Source organism: Falco peregrinus, chromosome 2 (assembly GCF_023634155.1).
Source record: "Falco peregrinus isolate bFalPer1 chromosome 2, bFalPer1.pri, whole genome shotgun sequence".
Classification (NCBI taxonomy): Eukaryota; Metazoa; Chordata; class Aves; order Falconiformes; family Falconidae; genus Falco; species Falco peregrinus.
The window spans coordinates 5957561-5973766 of record NC_073722.1 but is presented as its reverse complement, the minus strand read 5'-3'; the positions used below and the strand labels follow the sequence as shown (position 1 = coordinate 5973766).

The 16206-nt window shown below is 40.7% G+C and overlaps 1 long non-coding RNA gene across 5 annotated transcripts in view; it reads right to left on the bottom strand.

Annotated features, from left to right (window-relative positions):
- LOC114010328 (uncharacterized) overlaps positions 1–16206 on the bottom strand; it is a 256726-nt gene that overhangs the window by 42689 nt on the left and 197831 nt on the right. For 4 of the 5 annotated variants that reach the window (XR_008745765.1, XR_008745766.1, XR_008745764.1 and 1 more), the window contains 3 exons: positions 6022–6209; positions 4969–5090; positions 2665–2762 (listed from right to left, as the gene is read on the bottom strand). This is a non-coding gene — a long non-coding RNA (uncharacterized LOC114010328). The remainder of the gene's footprint in view (positions 1–2664; positions 2763–4968; positions 5091–6021; positions 6210–16206) is intronic. The other variant, XR_008745768.1, reaches the window with a different exon arrangement.

Here is a 16206-nt window from a genome sequence, read left to right as displayed (position 1 = left end):
TTAGGCAACTTGCTTTTCATCTCGGTATTTGTTTCTGCCTGCAGAAACTAGGGATAATTCTATTTCCTTCTGTTGGCTTTGAAAGAAAAATGCCTAGTCACATCATTATTCATTACTGAATGTTGCTTCATTTGCATTTATGTATGATATCCCTCTGGTTTTGGAGGGGATATTTTGTAACATCTTAAGTTAGAAGCATGCAGTTTCATTTGTGTTGCACATGTCATCTTTCACTGGGATCCCATAATTTTCCCCTGGAGTTTACTCAACCCTTCGCTCTTCAGATGACAGAAGATTGGACTCAGCAAGCCAATAGTGACAGACCTAATTGAAAACATTTACATCTTTAGAGTACACCAGTGATGCAGAGATTTACCTGTGGTTATGAAGGGAATGTATGCAGACTCTATTTCACAAAGAAACACTGTGTATGCCATTCTCCTCAAGAGGGTGTCTTTTGTACCTTCAGTACCTACAGGAGCGATCAGGAATGCACAGAGTTTGCATTCCTGCAGATACATTATCTGAAAGTGTGGCCCTGTGTTTGCTTTACTTCTGTTTTGTCCTGCTAGTCCTTCATTGTAAGAGACCTGTTTATACATTCCATTTTTCTCGGTCTTCTTGGCACCTCACAGTCAAACACTACTCCAGATTGATCCCTTGATTTACAATGTAGTGCAAGTACAGTCTATGTAAATTTTAGGAAGAGACAAAAGAGGGTACTCGCCATCTGATGATTTCATTTCTAGCTTTCCAGTACCTTTTGTTATTTCAGGGTATTTTTTCCTGGTGGAAACAGGCACACTCAGCTGTTGTTTTCATGCTGAAAGACCGTATGGAAGCATTTCCCTGTTTCTTTTTTTTTTTTCCCCAGACATGTCTTTCAGCATGTTTCCAAAGGCTTGGAATCAGCACATTGTGTTGTGACATGTGCATACTTGACATTGCTTTGTTCTCTGACTTCCTTTTGCTTGCAATCTTTAGGAAGTTATCTTACAATTAGCAAGGAATTTTGAGTCAGTGTTATTGCAGACCCAGCATATTGTCCTCTGCCATCTGCAGAGAAGAAAGCTTGGAAGAGCAGGAGGGAAGAAAGTAATTTTAGTATTTTTAACTGGCTGAACCACATAGGATTCTAGCTTTAGTTCACTGCATGGAGAGTCATAGCTTTGACTGCAGCCAGTTCAGAAAAAAAAAAAAAACCAAACCTATCACGTACTACAAACATCTTAGCTAAAGGCATAAAGGAAAAGCTAAGGCATTACAGTAACTGTCCTCAGATTCAATACATCCTTTTCCTGTGTTTTGCTCTGGTTTAGTGATTCTCTCATCATATAGCAAAAGTGAAAAGTTACTTTTTTTCTGAGGAGTTTATACAGAATCAATTTATTTTTTCTTCTCAACTTTGCACCTTGATGTAAATGAAGCCTGTTCATGTATCCTGTAAGTGAACCTGATAAAAACAAACAAAAAAAAAGAAAAAACACCAAAAAACAGGATTTGTTTGTCTCAGTGGCAAGTATGTTCATTTTTAGCAAGGTGAAATGCACATCTTTTTATGGTGTTATTCTCTTTCTCCTTGTATTTTAGACAATCAGCCTCCTGCAGCCCAGACAAGAGGCCAATTTGTTTTGAACTGCTTCCCTGTCCAGACAGCACAGCTCAAGAGAGAAAGAAATGGCAGCACTTCGGGCACAAGGGGGTACCTTGAGAGCTATCCTGGAAAAACTTCCACAGGGAAAGGCCTGGTTTCCCACAGCCCAGACAGGCACCACCTGGCTGTGCTTCCCATATGCTGGGGGGAACTGGGGGCTTGTGCAAAGAGCCGCTTCAGACAGGAACTGCCCAGGAGCTTCCCATGGTAGCTGGACCCACTGCCTCTGTGCCTCTGCAGTGAAAGACTGTGGTCTTAACGAGGCTGGTGGCTTCCCTCCGTGCCTATTTATGTTTCATGTAGCAATACTGAGAATGTCATTAACACTGCAAACACGCTGACATCCTTGCCATTGTATCAGAAGATGAGTAAGAGTGGCAATAAGAAACTGTACCAGAAAGAAAGCAACCATAAAACATACCTCATTTACTGTAACACAGCGATCTTCTTGACTGCTAACCACATCTGTAGCCAGCTTCTTATTTCTGATACAAACCTTGTAAGGTCTGTGCAAGCCTTGAACAATCGGCCTGATGTTCAGAGATGCTGAGCTCTTTAAATCTCACTGACTGCCAAAATTAGACTGCGTGTCTGAATCTGGAAAGGAGTCAGGGACATACCATTTGGTCAGCTGCTTACACTTCAGTGAGACATCTTGTAGACCATGGAGTACAGCGTGAATGTTAGACCTTGCTGAACATTAGCTTACTCTGGATATAAACACTCAAGTTTTAACATTTTGGCATTATTACATAATAGATGTATGATTTATGAAATAGCATCATCCAGGCAAATATTGTTTATCCGTTATAGGAGAGGTGCAGAAAGTATCTCCCTAGTTAGTATTCTGAGTAGCTTTTTCTTTCTGTGCCATAGCATATACATTATAGTGCTAGGAACAAAAATTTTGTTGTCAGGAGGCCTCATCGTCCTGCTGAAGTGGAGATATTTTTTTCATTAGAGTCAGTGAAAGTGTAATAAAACATCCGTTTTAGACTTCAAGAACAGACCTGAGGAAACAGAGCTTTTTACAGATATGCGCAGGACCTCAATGCGTCAGTAAGGAGTCTGGTTTCCATTGTGCAGAGACACGTCCTCATGAACTCCCCTAAAAGACACAATTTGTGTATGTCTACACAATGTAGTAGAGCATAATACAGTGACACCCAAATAAACAGCAGCTAAACTAATTGCCAAACTGGATGCCTTAGGAGTGTGTCGGTGCAGGGCTCTGCACAAGTTATGAGACCGGCTCTACAATTTCCAGACAGCACCGCACAGACAAACCAGGATTTCTCGGAGGCAGATCAGATATCTGTGCACCACAGTCCTTGGCGCTGAATAGACATGCTGAGTCCATCAGAGTAACAGGAAGTTCCGAATATTGAGCAATTATTCAACTACTGAGCAAGACAGAACTATTCAGATCCCAGATTCTAAAGCGTTGCTTAATTTTTTTCATTATGAACTCTCCTGCTGAAATCTGTCTTTCAGATCACTGTATAAGAGGGGGAGCATACCTGAAAGTCTGTGCAAGACTGAAAGCTTGCAACATCACAAGGGATAAAGTCTAAAAATACATATATGCCAGAAACACAGCAATAATAAGTCATATAACTAAAGCAGAAGGAAAGAAGATTATGGTGTAAATTGTAACATAAGAAAATCAACAATAACAAAATGGCTAATCCCTGAAAAAGATTTTTTTTTTTAATGTTGGAAGGGCTTTTTTGATGTTGGAAGTTTAGGGTTTTGCTTGTTTATGGCAAAAAGTCCCCACAATTCAATTTACTCACTCCATAATCTAAGGATTAAAATGCATGGAGGGTTTTACCAACTAGTGCAAAGAGAAAATTGTCTCTCCCTTGATAATTTGTTTTCAGTCATTCAGTAAATGCTTTCTATTACTGGTATTTTCCTCCAATATAAATAGCATTGTGGATGCTCACTCACGATAACTATTGGAAGTTTGCATTATGTCCTGTCCTGCATGGAGCACACCAGATGATGCCCGTTATATTAAATAATTCCTTCTGTAATACATTTTCCACACATAGACATCCACATTGATATGCTAAAGTAGTAAGTAACTGTACATTGTCACAGACAGATTCAGGATATTCCTCTAAAAACTGTTTGGTTTATTCATTTTTATTTTTTTTTTAACAGAGCACATCAGAATAATGTATCATTGTTTGGCACCAGTTTCATTTATTAGTGTTATCTAAGTTGTACTACTTTCCTTGTCACATCATAAGTTAACCTTTCCTAATCACTGCCCTGGACGTTTACCAGGCTTTCCCTGGGGATGTGTTTAACTAGAGCCACAATTTTCCTGTTATTATGTACTCTAGGGCTCTGAAAGCTCATGTTGATAAATAAATCCACGTGAGTCTGATGCTAGGGAACTTAATATGCTAAGTGGATCTATGCCTGGTTTAAATGAACTGCATAGTTGGTAGCGTGGCAAGATCCTCAGAGAATCCTGCCGTTTGCTCTACTTGCTGAACAGTTAAAGTGTTCCGTTTTGGAAGCTTAATAGAAATGGGTTAAAGTCTTCCTCCTTTCTCAGAACACCCAGCAATTTTCTTTCCCTAGACACCCTTTGTTGGCTTGGCAAAGTACTATGACCTGCGCGTGGTATGGAGCACCGTACACTAGTGCTGCCCCTTCTTCGAATCTGCCCTGGATTTAAGCTGGGTTCTCAAGCATCTGTAAAAGCTAAACGTGTGGTTTTCCCTATCAGCACTTTCCTATGACCCCCGCAGAAGCCCTCCTCTGCCACTCGCCATGCACGTGGGTTAAAGGAATGTGAGGAATTCTACTAAGGTCTCCTAAGCCTGCAGCCAGCTGCTTAGTCCTAGCCATGGGAAGCAACAAAATGGCAGAGATCCTGGGAAAGGAAAAGCTTTTGAAAGTCCTACGAGGAAGCGCTTAGGCTACAGGCACATTACTCATGATAGACCATTACAATTAAATCCAAAAGTTTAAACAAGACCTTGATGACCAAGTGAATTTGTTCAAAAAACCAAGCAAACAACTGAACAGTAATCCCCAGTTTTCATTAGCAGAGATATTGACCAAGCAAAGAGTTGACAGCTCAACATTTACTCTCGGGGGACATTTTTCAGCCTTAACAGGGTAAGTTGTTGCCAATATACCTAAAACCAAAAATTTCTTCGACTAGGAGGGGAATCCAACAAGAGACATCCAGCTGTGCTGAATTAAAGCACTCCATTTAAAACATCCCATCAATCACAGAGCAGGAGAGTGCTGATGTTATTTGTACGAAATCTAAGAGTGTTATTACTCACCTGCAATTAACAAGAATGGTTTGATTTGGTCTCTTGCCGAGAGTTATGTGAATATTTCCCCTTTTGCCAGGTTATGAATTTTGCCAGCTTCCAGAATCTGAAGGTAGCATTCCAGGTTCTGACTAAATCATGAACAATGATACAATACAAGTAAGATAATTTTGGAGGGAAAAACATTCTTTTTCTGAAACCTAAATTATAAATCCATGTTATTTATCCACATTCTCTGCAATCGGCTGGCTTGCAATGTCATGAAAACACAATTTTAATTGGCACACTTGTTGGCACAGTCTGAGAAGAGTCCAAGATCTGTATGGAGACTGAATTATTCTATCCTCCCTAGATTTGGACCCTCAAGGCATGGATTAAGATGAGACACTAATGGGGCAGCATGCAAAAGCTTGTATTATTGAGATAGATCTCCTTCATGGATAAAACGAAATAGAAACCTTCAAACTTACAATTCTAAATGAGAACAAAGCTACAGATAGGGAAAAGATTCAGACAAGGATCTAAGCAAAGATTGGTAATGTAATGATAGCATCGGAGCCATCTAGAGGGGATTTTGGCTAGATTACATCTTCCAATATTAGGAACAAGAAGTCCAGGAGGCTCTGAGTGCAGGTTTATACCATGTCTGGCAATGTGAAACATTTCACGTGCAGTAAATGCGCATGCAATTTAAAATAATAATAATAAAAAAGACAGAAGACAAGCAAGGGCAAGTAAAGAGAGTTATTCTGAAGATAGAAACTCTTTGGGTAAATGCCTTTGGTTCCATTTTTTCAGGTTCAAATCTATAATTTTCCCCATATTGCAGCAGTACTTTTTAGCTGATGTTAAGCACGCCTTGTACGAAATGATTGGAATTTGACAACGTTCATTGGAGTAAGCCCACATAAAATCTTTGGGGTATCAAAATTTTTCTCACTCCCAGAATAATTTGCTTGAGAATTTCTCTCCTAGCAAATAAATAAAAAAAATATTAATAATAATAATAATAATTAAAAAAACCCACACCAAACCAGACAAAACCAATAATGGAATACTCACATCAGTAGAAAACCATTAGTGAGAGGAGTATCCATCTTAAAGCTATTTGTTGACTCAGGTCATGGGAGCATCAAAGTTAGTTAGGCAGGGCTGTCACACTTAGGTCTGCGTGTAAGTTTCAGCTGCATCTTGATGCCATATTAGCTGGGTATCCAGATGTCCATGTGCCCATCCCTCCACTTTGATTTCTGAGGAAAAGAAATCAAGTTTGTGAGCCTGAAGGGAGCTCTAACATGCTTCAGTGAGGCTTCTGTTTGCAGTCTTGTGCTTCAGAAGATCCCACACAGCACTAATCACAAGCAAATACAGCCAAGAAACATAACCTATGTGTTGGAAAAACAACTTTTTTTATCTTTTTGATATCCACCAGAGAAAAAATAACCACCCTATACTGTGCCCATCTGTCAAAACCATACCTCAGAAAAGAAGGTATGCTGTGTCCCTTGAGCTTCCTAGCTCCATTTTCTCTTCAACACATGGCTGATTTCTCATGCACAGCAATTGCCTGAAGGCCTAATTTCTGTAGAGTTTCCCCCCTGTTATAATGCAGGGCAAGGTTATCGATAATGCTAGCAGGAAATGCACGTAAACACCAGTTCCTTTCACTACATCAACCACTCTTCCCCAAGGTATTCTCAGAGACTTTCAGTCTCAATTACAAGAAACTGTAAATGTTTCACCCAGAGAGTTGATATGAAAAAGCAGCGACTAGTCAAGGTCTTACAAAATACAAGCGTTTTGTCATGTAAATCTTTCTATATCAGTTCCCCTCCATGTGGCTTTTTCCTATTTCCGAAACTTCTTGAGGATGTTTGAGGGCTTAGATAACACGAAGTAACCTGTCTTCTTGTAGGAGAGAGACAGAATGATTTGAAACTAGCTTATCTAAGGCTCACATCCTGCCATTGATTTTTTTCAGTGCTCCCTATTGATTTCAGAGGTGAGTTCCACATACAGATCAATACCAGGATATGGTCTTTATTTATTAGTGTACTTCTGGTCATTTCACTCTACCCTAATGCCTCAAAACATATGGAGCTAATTACGGCATTCAACCTTACCTCGGCCTTGTTGTCTTTAGAGCAGAGTTAAGCCTTCATTTGGTCAATGGAATAATTTGAAAGGATTGTTTGGTGACATCTGTCATTGATCCAGAAATAGATGCTGTGACACACTATTCCAGGGCAGGACTGAAGTAAAGTAGCAGAGACACATGGATAAGTACGTCTTTTGACTGACTAGCAGCTGCACCCTAGCAGCAGTACAAAATTCCCAGTAGAAGTTTCAGTGTTTTGACAAGGAGAAATTCTCTGCATTGAGTCAGTGGCCTGATTCTCCGGCCCTAGTCTAATGTTTTAAAGACCTCATGTACTAAAGAAATAAATGTTGGGCACTTGGATGAAAGTTCTACTACGAATTTCTGAACTTCATCAATATCTTTTACTTACCGGGCCAGGAATACACACGAACTGCAATTTTCAAGCGGTTTACTAAGCATGCATTTTTTACTCCCTGAGGCTTAGAGCCCCAGCTGACCTGGAAAAAGTCTATATGTGTTCTCAAACCAGCTGCCAAGAACAGGACTGAATTACAACACAGTTTTGTCAATGGCTCTGGCTCACTGATAAACCCTGGCCCCCGTGTCGCGGTTGGGGCCTCTTCTACCTGTGGCTTTGCTAGCTGCATGCAAGTGGTGGAATAGATCACGGCCCCTGCGAGGAGGGCAATGGCAATTTGCAGGTACCGGGTTTGATACAGACTTTCAACTGCACGAGAAATGAGATGTGATCGTGTTTGAAGAGATAGTGACTTTTTATTCCTCCCTCTTTCCACAGAATTTTCTTCACAGATGCAGGCATGGGAAAGAATTAGCCATGGGCCTAATTTGAATGTTCTGCCTCTTAAGAAATCAAATCCTTTACACAGAGTTGTGACATTTGGATGGCCAACATGCAACAGTATATTAAAAGGCAGGGTAGATAAAACACTTCCTATGTGCTACTCCTACATTACCTTTCCATACTCCGTAAAAAAGCACCAAGATAACCATTCTCTGCATTCAGAAGGCCTCTTTAAAAGCAGTAAAACAAATAATCTTGTCATTACTTCTAGATTCACATTACAGGCAGAGCACGAGATGAACAGCCCCAATTTTTACATCTATTATATAGCCAGTGCATCCCGGTATTCGGATGCAATATACCCACAGCTGCTTTTCAACTACTGCTTGTATCTAGGTATGTTTGATTTAACTGAAGAGAGCAAAGGAACAAATGAGCAAGGAAAAGAAAGCACAGAAGGAAAACAGAGCTTCACCCATTTGCTCAGCTGCCTTTGGAGCCTTAGGAAAGTCAGTGCTCTGTTGACTTTGCTTCTCCTGTGCTCGTTTACATCACTGGAGGGTCTGGCCTGTGCTTTAAGAAAATACTGCTCCTTTTCAATTGTTAAATAGTGACAAAGTCCAGGTGACCCTAGCACAGAGTCTGAGTGGTTTATGTCAAGCCTGGAGACAGTGACTCATGGAGTCACAGATGATCAGTTGATAAATGTCACCGGTATCAGAAACTTGGCCATTAGCATGAGTGATGTGAGAACTAAGAGGTTAAGTAAAAGCTACCTTCATAATGAGTTGTGATACAGAAAAGCAACATTATGACCCAGGCTTGGATTTTTGGTTTGGCTTCTCATTTCCCCTTAAGGTGGATTTTGGCTTGTGATTAGATGATTTGTAAGTTGGTGGTGTTGGTTTTTTTAATGCAACATACATTTTTCACAGTCCCATTGTCTGGGAAAAGTCTACAAGAAATGTTAGAAAGAGGTTCAGATGAACCAGGGGGTCAACGGTGACTTTTTGCCACAGTTTGCTGCAACAATGGGGTCTGTTTGCAACGAACTGCTAGGTTTTGGAATTCCCTTGGCTTCAAAGTGACTCAGGAGCTGATTTTTAAAACTTTTCTAGGAAAGAGTAAACTGCATTAGTACATACATTACGAGCAGTGAGCTCCCTTATGTACAATTAAACATAAGTCTAAGGACTTTGCTGAAGCAGAGCCCTGACAAAATTTTCTAGAGCCATATTGCTTGAATTTATAAGCACACAACACTTTAGATAACCACTCTGAGTAGCCGCCTTAGTTGCAGTTCAACAATTCAATGACATTCAAGTCATTATGCCCAAGTGGCATCCCACTTCAGGCACAGACACTTTTCTAATCTTCAGTGATTTAATGCAAAAAAATTACAATTTAGAAAAACTCTGGGAAGCGTTGGCTTCTAACACGCAAAATCTCACAAACTCATTATTAAGAAGCTGGTTTACAACGTAAAAAGCAGATGCTAGTGTTTCATAGTGGTGATGACTACATATGAAGCATATGCACATGAAGTATGTATGATACACTTCTTAGTACACTGTACAATTTCACTCGTAACTTTTTTTCCACCCTCTTATCAACTACACTTTGTTAAGAAAAAAAGAAAAAACGGGTTTAGACCACTAACAACACAGATAGATTTATGAGAACACAGTCCAGTCATCAGAAGATTGGAATAAAGAATCAGAAAGGGGTAAACAGTTTTTGTGGCCTGTGGAGACTTTAGGCATAACAGAGAACACCCTTTTAAAGACTGGGTACTTAATATTCATCACTCTAGTAAACGTATCCCATTTTCCTTCAAGAGAAGAGTCTAAAGTACAATTGCTCAGATATTCATCAATAGATAATATGGACCATTAATAGAAACACATTTTGCAGAAATAAATCCTTTTATGTTATATTTCATTTTGAAATTAAGTTAGTATTTACCTACAAATGCAGGGAAAGGAAGAAGGGATTCTTCCTCATTTTTCCTGTTCAAAATTATTTTTATTTGATTTATCATACTGTGGGAAATACAAAAGTAATCAAAATCAGAATGAAACATCATTCATGATATTTTCTCAGACTTTTCAGTAAGACTTTATTGTGGTGGGATTTCTGGTCACGGGAAATTTGGAGATTTTGCCTCTCTCTGGTGTGGAAATAAGCAAGGAAAGCTTTAAATGATTGCTTGGAGATTACTTTATTCTATGACACCCATCCTAATTCTGATCTTCCTCAGCACTTGAAAGCAAATTCATTTACTTATCCCTTCCCTTCAGTAGCTACACTGGATTCCATGAGTGCACCTGGTCATTCCCCAGATTTGCAAAGTTTCCTCATCCTTATGCTCTCCACACTCTGTCTTCTTGGCCCAATGACACACATCAGAGGTCTTGCAAGGTCTGACGCCCCAAACATGATCCTCCTCTCTCGCCTCTCCCATGCCAGCTTTGCTCTGCTATCGAAACTGCTTAAGGCTTTGGTTATTAACTCAGCTGTTGGAAGAAATCATGCCTCAAACTTGTGACTGCTGGCAACAGAAAAAAGGTTCTTTGTATCTCTGTAGATCTGCAATTGCAAAATACATATGGTGCCCCAGGAACAACTGAGGAGGAATGAGACCCATTAAGGGACACATCAGAGCCAGCTGAGCCTAAAACTACATCAAGAAGAAGACGCAGATGACAGCCATTGGAGACAATCTCTTGTGAAGGATTGTCCAATCTGCCAACCTGTCTTACTTCCCAGGTGGTTTGTTGCTTGACAGATGTTTGGTCCAGGATGTTGCAGAGACACTTATGAGATTTGTCTGGACCTTGGACTATTACCCTTTGCCGTTCATGTCAGCACAATGTCACTGACAGGGCTGAGCATACCAAGAGTGACTATAAAGTCTGGAAGTGAAGACAAAAGGCTCCTGGAGGAGTAGATATGTCCAGTAAGCAGTGAGCTGACTAGGGGATGTGTTCTGCTGGACCCATTACAAACAAGGAAGAATTGGTCAAAAACGTGAAGGCCAAGGGCAGCCATAGCTGCAGTGAACATGAGACTGTGAAGTTGAAAATCCCAAGACAAGGGAGCAAGATGAACAGTAGAATCACAGCCCTGGACTTCAGAAAACTGGATTTAAGATTATTCACAGATTTGCTGGGCAGGATCCCGGAGACTGGTCTGGAGGCCAGCAAGCCTAAGCAAGCTAGTTGACATGACAGGACACCCTCTTCAAAGCACAATAAATGGACTAAACCAAGGAGCAGAAAATTGAGCAGGCACAGCACAGGGTCAGCACGGATGAATGGGGACCTCCTGGCTGAGTTCAAACACAAAAAGGCCACAGAAGGAGGAATCAGGGAAGGGCTCCTTGGGGGGAATATAGCAACATTGCTCAAGCATGCAGCGATGGAGCTGGGGAAAACAGAGCTGATCTGGAGTTTAAACTAGAACTAAGTTAGATATGAACCGAGTAAGTTGATAATGAAGTGGGTGGAAAATTGGCTGCATCTTCAGGCTCGCAGAGCTGAGGTCCAGCTAGCGGCTGGTTACTAGCATCCTTCAAGGTTTGATATTGGGGCCAATACTGGTTAATGTCTTTATTACTGACATGGCTGGTGGGGCAGAATTCACTCTCAACAAGTTTGTGTCCTACATAGGCTACACTAGGGGGAGCGGCTGACATGTTGGGAGGCTGGGCAACTACTCGAGGGCCCTTGACAGGCTGGAGAAATGGACTAACAGGAACTTCATGAAGTTCAAAAAAGTCAAAAGCAGAGTCCTGCATCTGGAATTAAATAACTCTACAGCAGTAGAAGCAGGGGGTTGACCTGACAGAAAGTAGCTTCACAAAAAAGGACTTGGAGGTCCTGACAAGAACAACATGAGCCAGCAGTGTGCCCTCGTGGCAAGGAAAGCCAACAGCATCCTGGACTCTATTGAAGTGCCACCAGCAGGTCAAGCAAAATGACTGCTCCCATCTGTTGGGTCCTTGTGAGGCCTTACCTGGACTGCTGTGTCCGGTTTTGGGGCCCCTCAGCACAAGAAGATACTGACATAGTGAAATGAGTCCAGCAGGTGCCACCCAGAGGCTCAGAGAGCTGGAGCATTTGCTAGCCTGAAAGAGATGGCTTTGTTCAGCCTCATGAAAAGACTAAGGGGAGGTCTCATTGCCATCTGCAGCTCCCTGATCAGGACTACAGAGAAGACCAAGCTAAACCCTCCTCAGAGGTTAGTGCAACGATAGACTGAAAAATGATAAACACAAGTTGGAACACCAGACATTCAGAACAGATAGAAGGAAAACATTTTTAATCACAGGGGTGCTGAAACACTGGAACAGATTGCCCAGAGAGGCTGAGGAATCTCCATCCCTGAAAATGCTCAAAACTTGACTGAACCAGCCCTGAGCAATCTGGTCTAGCAGGGAGATTGCACTCAAGCTCTGGAGATCCTTTCCATCCTAAATTATTCTTTGCATACGTTCCCAATCTAGTGAATTCTTTTACTACTTTAATCTCTGAAACAATTTCATCATAACCACCAAATATTTCAAGAATAATACCAAAGGTAAGCAGCCAGCAAGGTTGTATGTGTTTTCACCTTCATCAAAGACAACAAGGTTTAAAAAAAAAATCAGACAGGAGAAAGCAGGTACTGTCAAGAAGGTGTACTACAGATAATCTAGCAGGTTTCTTTACCTTCTTCTGCAGACAGCAGAATGGTGGCTGCTGAGTGAAGTCCCGTAAGATTAATAACATATATGCTGACAGATGCTCTAAATAAAGCGTCAAGGGACGACTCCCAGAAATACTGTGTAAAACTACTGGGGATAATTGTTACCTGATAAGTTACAGCACATTACCAATTAGCTGCATATGAGGCACTGAATCCATCAGATTTCCTATTTGTAAGCTCTAGAGGATTCTTTAATTGATATTTGGAATACATCATTGATCAAAATTATGGTCTGCCTAGCATAAATGCACTGAAGCAGCTAGTTAACAGAAAAAAATAGTATTTTAGACAATAAAATTCTTTTGCCATAATTAAAGGCATTAAATATTTGCTTGGACCTCGAAAGCAGATAGAAGCAAAAGTTTTATCCCAAAACGTACTGAAGATGCAAATCATTTTTCCATTAAAAATAGAAATTGCTAAAAATCAAAAATACTTCTTGCCTCATACTATGCCATTAAACTGTGAAAATGCTGACTTTTTTTCTTTTTTATTGTCATGATATTCATAGGAGGCAAAGTTTTGAGTAAAGTATTAAATATCAACCTTTTGAACACGTTCTTAGACTTCAATGTAAAAATCCTTAACTATTAAGAAAGAAAACTGCAATAATGTTCACATTCCAATGACAGAGGGCAGGATAGTAGAATTTCACTGGGTTTTAACACATTCTAAAGTTGTTTATATCTAGTCGTTTTGACTTTTGTTTCTAACGTTTTTTGCCTGAATATAGTCTTTCTAAGACCAGCAGTAATTTATACCACTGAAACAAGGTGTATCAGGGATCTCAGGGCAGGGGTGGAATGTAGGGGTGGAACAAGTGCAGCAGAACTGGGTTTTTACCATGACCTTTTCCTAGTTATCCACACTAATCTTCCCATGTCAGATTTGGAGACAACAACTGCAACTGCCACAAGAGACCACTGACAAGAAAATGCTGGCATGAACTTTCTCCCATCAGAGTGCTTATTTCTGCAACAGAGAACTTTATGGCAATGTAGAGACACATTCCACATCTAGAAACTTTGACAGATCAAAGGAGAGGCTAAGGGGGCATTTTACAAACTCTCCATCACTATCATTGACCTGAAAATAAAGTCCTGGATTTCCATCTAGGACTTCCTGAAATTGCTGGGTCTGGTAAATTGGGTAACATGCTGAACTCAGAAATTAATTTGACATTTTTCATTTGAAATGAAGAAATGGTATTTGGTCAGAAGCAATGGGAGGCCCATTCTATGGCTAGAAAGGTGACTTCGAGTTGCAGAAAACACCCAATATGCAAATCTTGCAAATTTTGCAAGCAAGATGAAAGGTTGCAAGATGATTACATCCTGGAATTTGTAGCATGCAATCTGTCCATTTTAAACTATCTACCAAAATACCACTTCTGAAAAGCAGGCAGCACATATCACAATGGTTAGGAAAAATTTAAATGGTTTACCACACTTACAGGAAACCAGGACTGTCTTGTTTGTGTCAGATAAGAAAAAGTAGAGCAGCAGAGAGGTTTCCTTATGAGGAGAGCAAAGGGGTGCAATTGAAAGAAGATGTAAGATCTGTCAGATGGACAGGCCAGAGGTTGTTTTTAACTGAGAGAGGAGGTAGCACAGTAATATAGCTGTATGAAATCCACCTTCTTTACAAGGAAACAAACAAACATAAAAGAAAGAAAGCAACAAACATAAAAGTGCATATTGTCATTTGTGCTGGCTGTTTGGCTCCTAATAAATGACCTGAGATGTCTGCAACATTAGAGCACTCACCAGTTTGAAAGTCCTGAAACTTTTCCAGAGGCTGTTTTGTTTATTTCTGTTGCACTCGGATCCACTTAACATGGCACTGTGATAAACACCACTTCCACTTATGTTGTCCTGATGGCCGATAGACTTAGTGCCAGGTGCTTTCAAAATATAGTGAATAATTGTCTGTCTCATCCACTTAAGAAGCAGAACTTACATTCTGTGCAAGCCTGCCATGTTTCCCTAACATACCTGCCGGTTTGCTGCTCTTATTTTGTTGTTTAGCTTTGTTAACTATTAAACACAGCCAGTGGTTTAATAAAACTTTAAGCATTTTTTATAATGCTCAGTTATACAACTACAAATACATTAAATGATTCTAAATCCTGCGTTAGGAAGTGTCTTCAGAAGGATCATAGCAGCTGGAAATCATAAAAGTCTGATCTGAACAGAACCATCATGCTGGAATTAAGGTTGCACATGGGTTTAAAGTCATGTACGCCAGGGTAGACTGGTCAACCTAATGATAGGCATGACATAAACAGCGGTTTCTGACCTAGCTAACATGCGATACATGAGACTGTTTATAATATTTTATTCCTGTGTTGGAGTGAGGTAGATGTAGTGGAAAACATACTCAATTTCCTGGGATTTGTGGATAATCAGAACAATCCACTGATATGACTATACCAGCATTTGTCATAGAGCAAAAGGTGAAAAAACAGATCCAGACAAAGTCTGTAAGACAGCTTAAAGCTCACTGGTGGTGTCCACATGAGGCAGATGTGTGTTCCAGTTTGCAAGTTCTTGATGTTCCCGAACTAAACGAAAATGTTCGGATTACAGCTGAGACTTTCTTGGGAATGAGGTGGCTCCTCTGCTGAGGAGAGGCTCACGGTTTACAACGCCAGCTAGTTTTTAGCACCGCTCAGCATCGTCCCTGGGGCTAGCAGCACTGACAGGGTCCTGCTTTGGGTTAGGCTCTGCGCAGCACTGGGACTTCTGTCATGCTGCACCAGGTCTACAGCACCTGACCTCGATTTAGGACTGACAATTGCCTGTGATGGCAGCCTATATTTCTTTCTTTATCCTTTTATATTTTTTTTTCAACAGAGTAGGTACGTGAGAGCTTCTGTAACATAGGTTGCTAATAATACAGTGCACACGTCTCTTCTTAATCAACACAGGGATTAATATGCAAAGACAAACCTTATCTCATCTACATACTGTATCTGAAGCAACAGTTGAATAAAACCAACAAATAATTGATCTAAAGCTTACATGAGATTCAAACACTATTATAAATCTGTTTTTGAAAGTGTTGACAGAGGTCAACACTGTTCTTAGATGTTTTTCTAATCCAACTCATGAATTTAAAGATAGGCTTTCAGTCCAAATGAGGACTTTCATGTTTCAAGACCTCTACCTCATTCATTTTGACAGAAAACATGTATTAGAAAACATCCTTTTTTCAGTGAGCAGATAATGACCTGGCCAGCGAAAACACTGGCAGTAATTTTCAAAGGATCCTTGAAGACACTTATGTCTAAGTGGCCTCAGTGACTCAGAGGACTCTGTGACCTCAGAGTGACTCTGGAAAACACTTTTTCAAGTCAGAACGAGAGTTTCTATGCCTCTCCCCAAAAGAGGCGTACAAATTGGCATAATAGTGTGAACCCAGGACAGCGGGCCTGCCAGGCACCTTACAGGAGCCACACACCGTGTGGGGGACTGGATGGGTAGGGGGACTGGGTGGGTAGGGGGACTGGATGGGTAGGGGCTCAGCTGGCAGGGGCAATCTTCTACCACAAGCAGTGGTGACACACCAGTGGTGGACACAAGCAGGCTAGGAC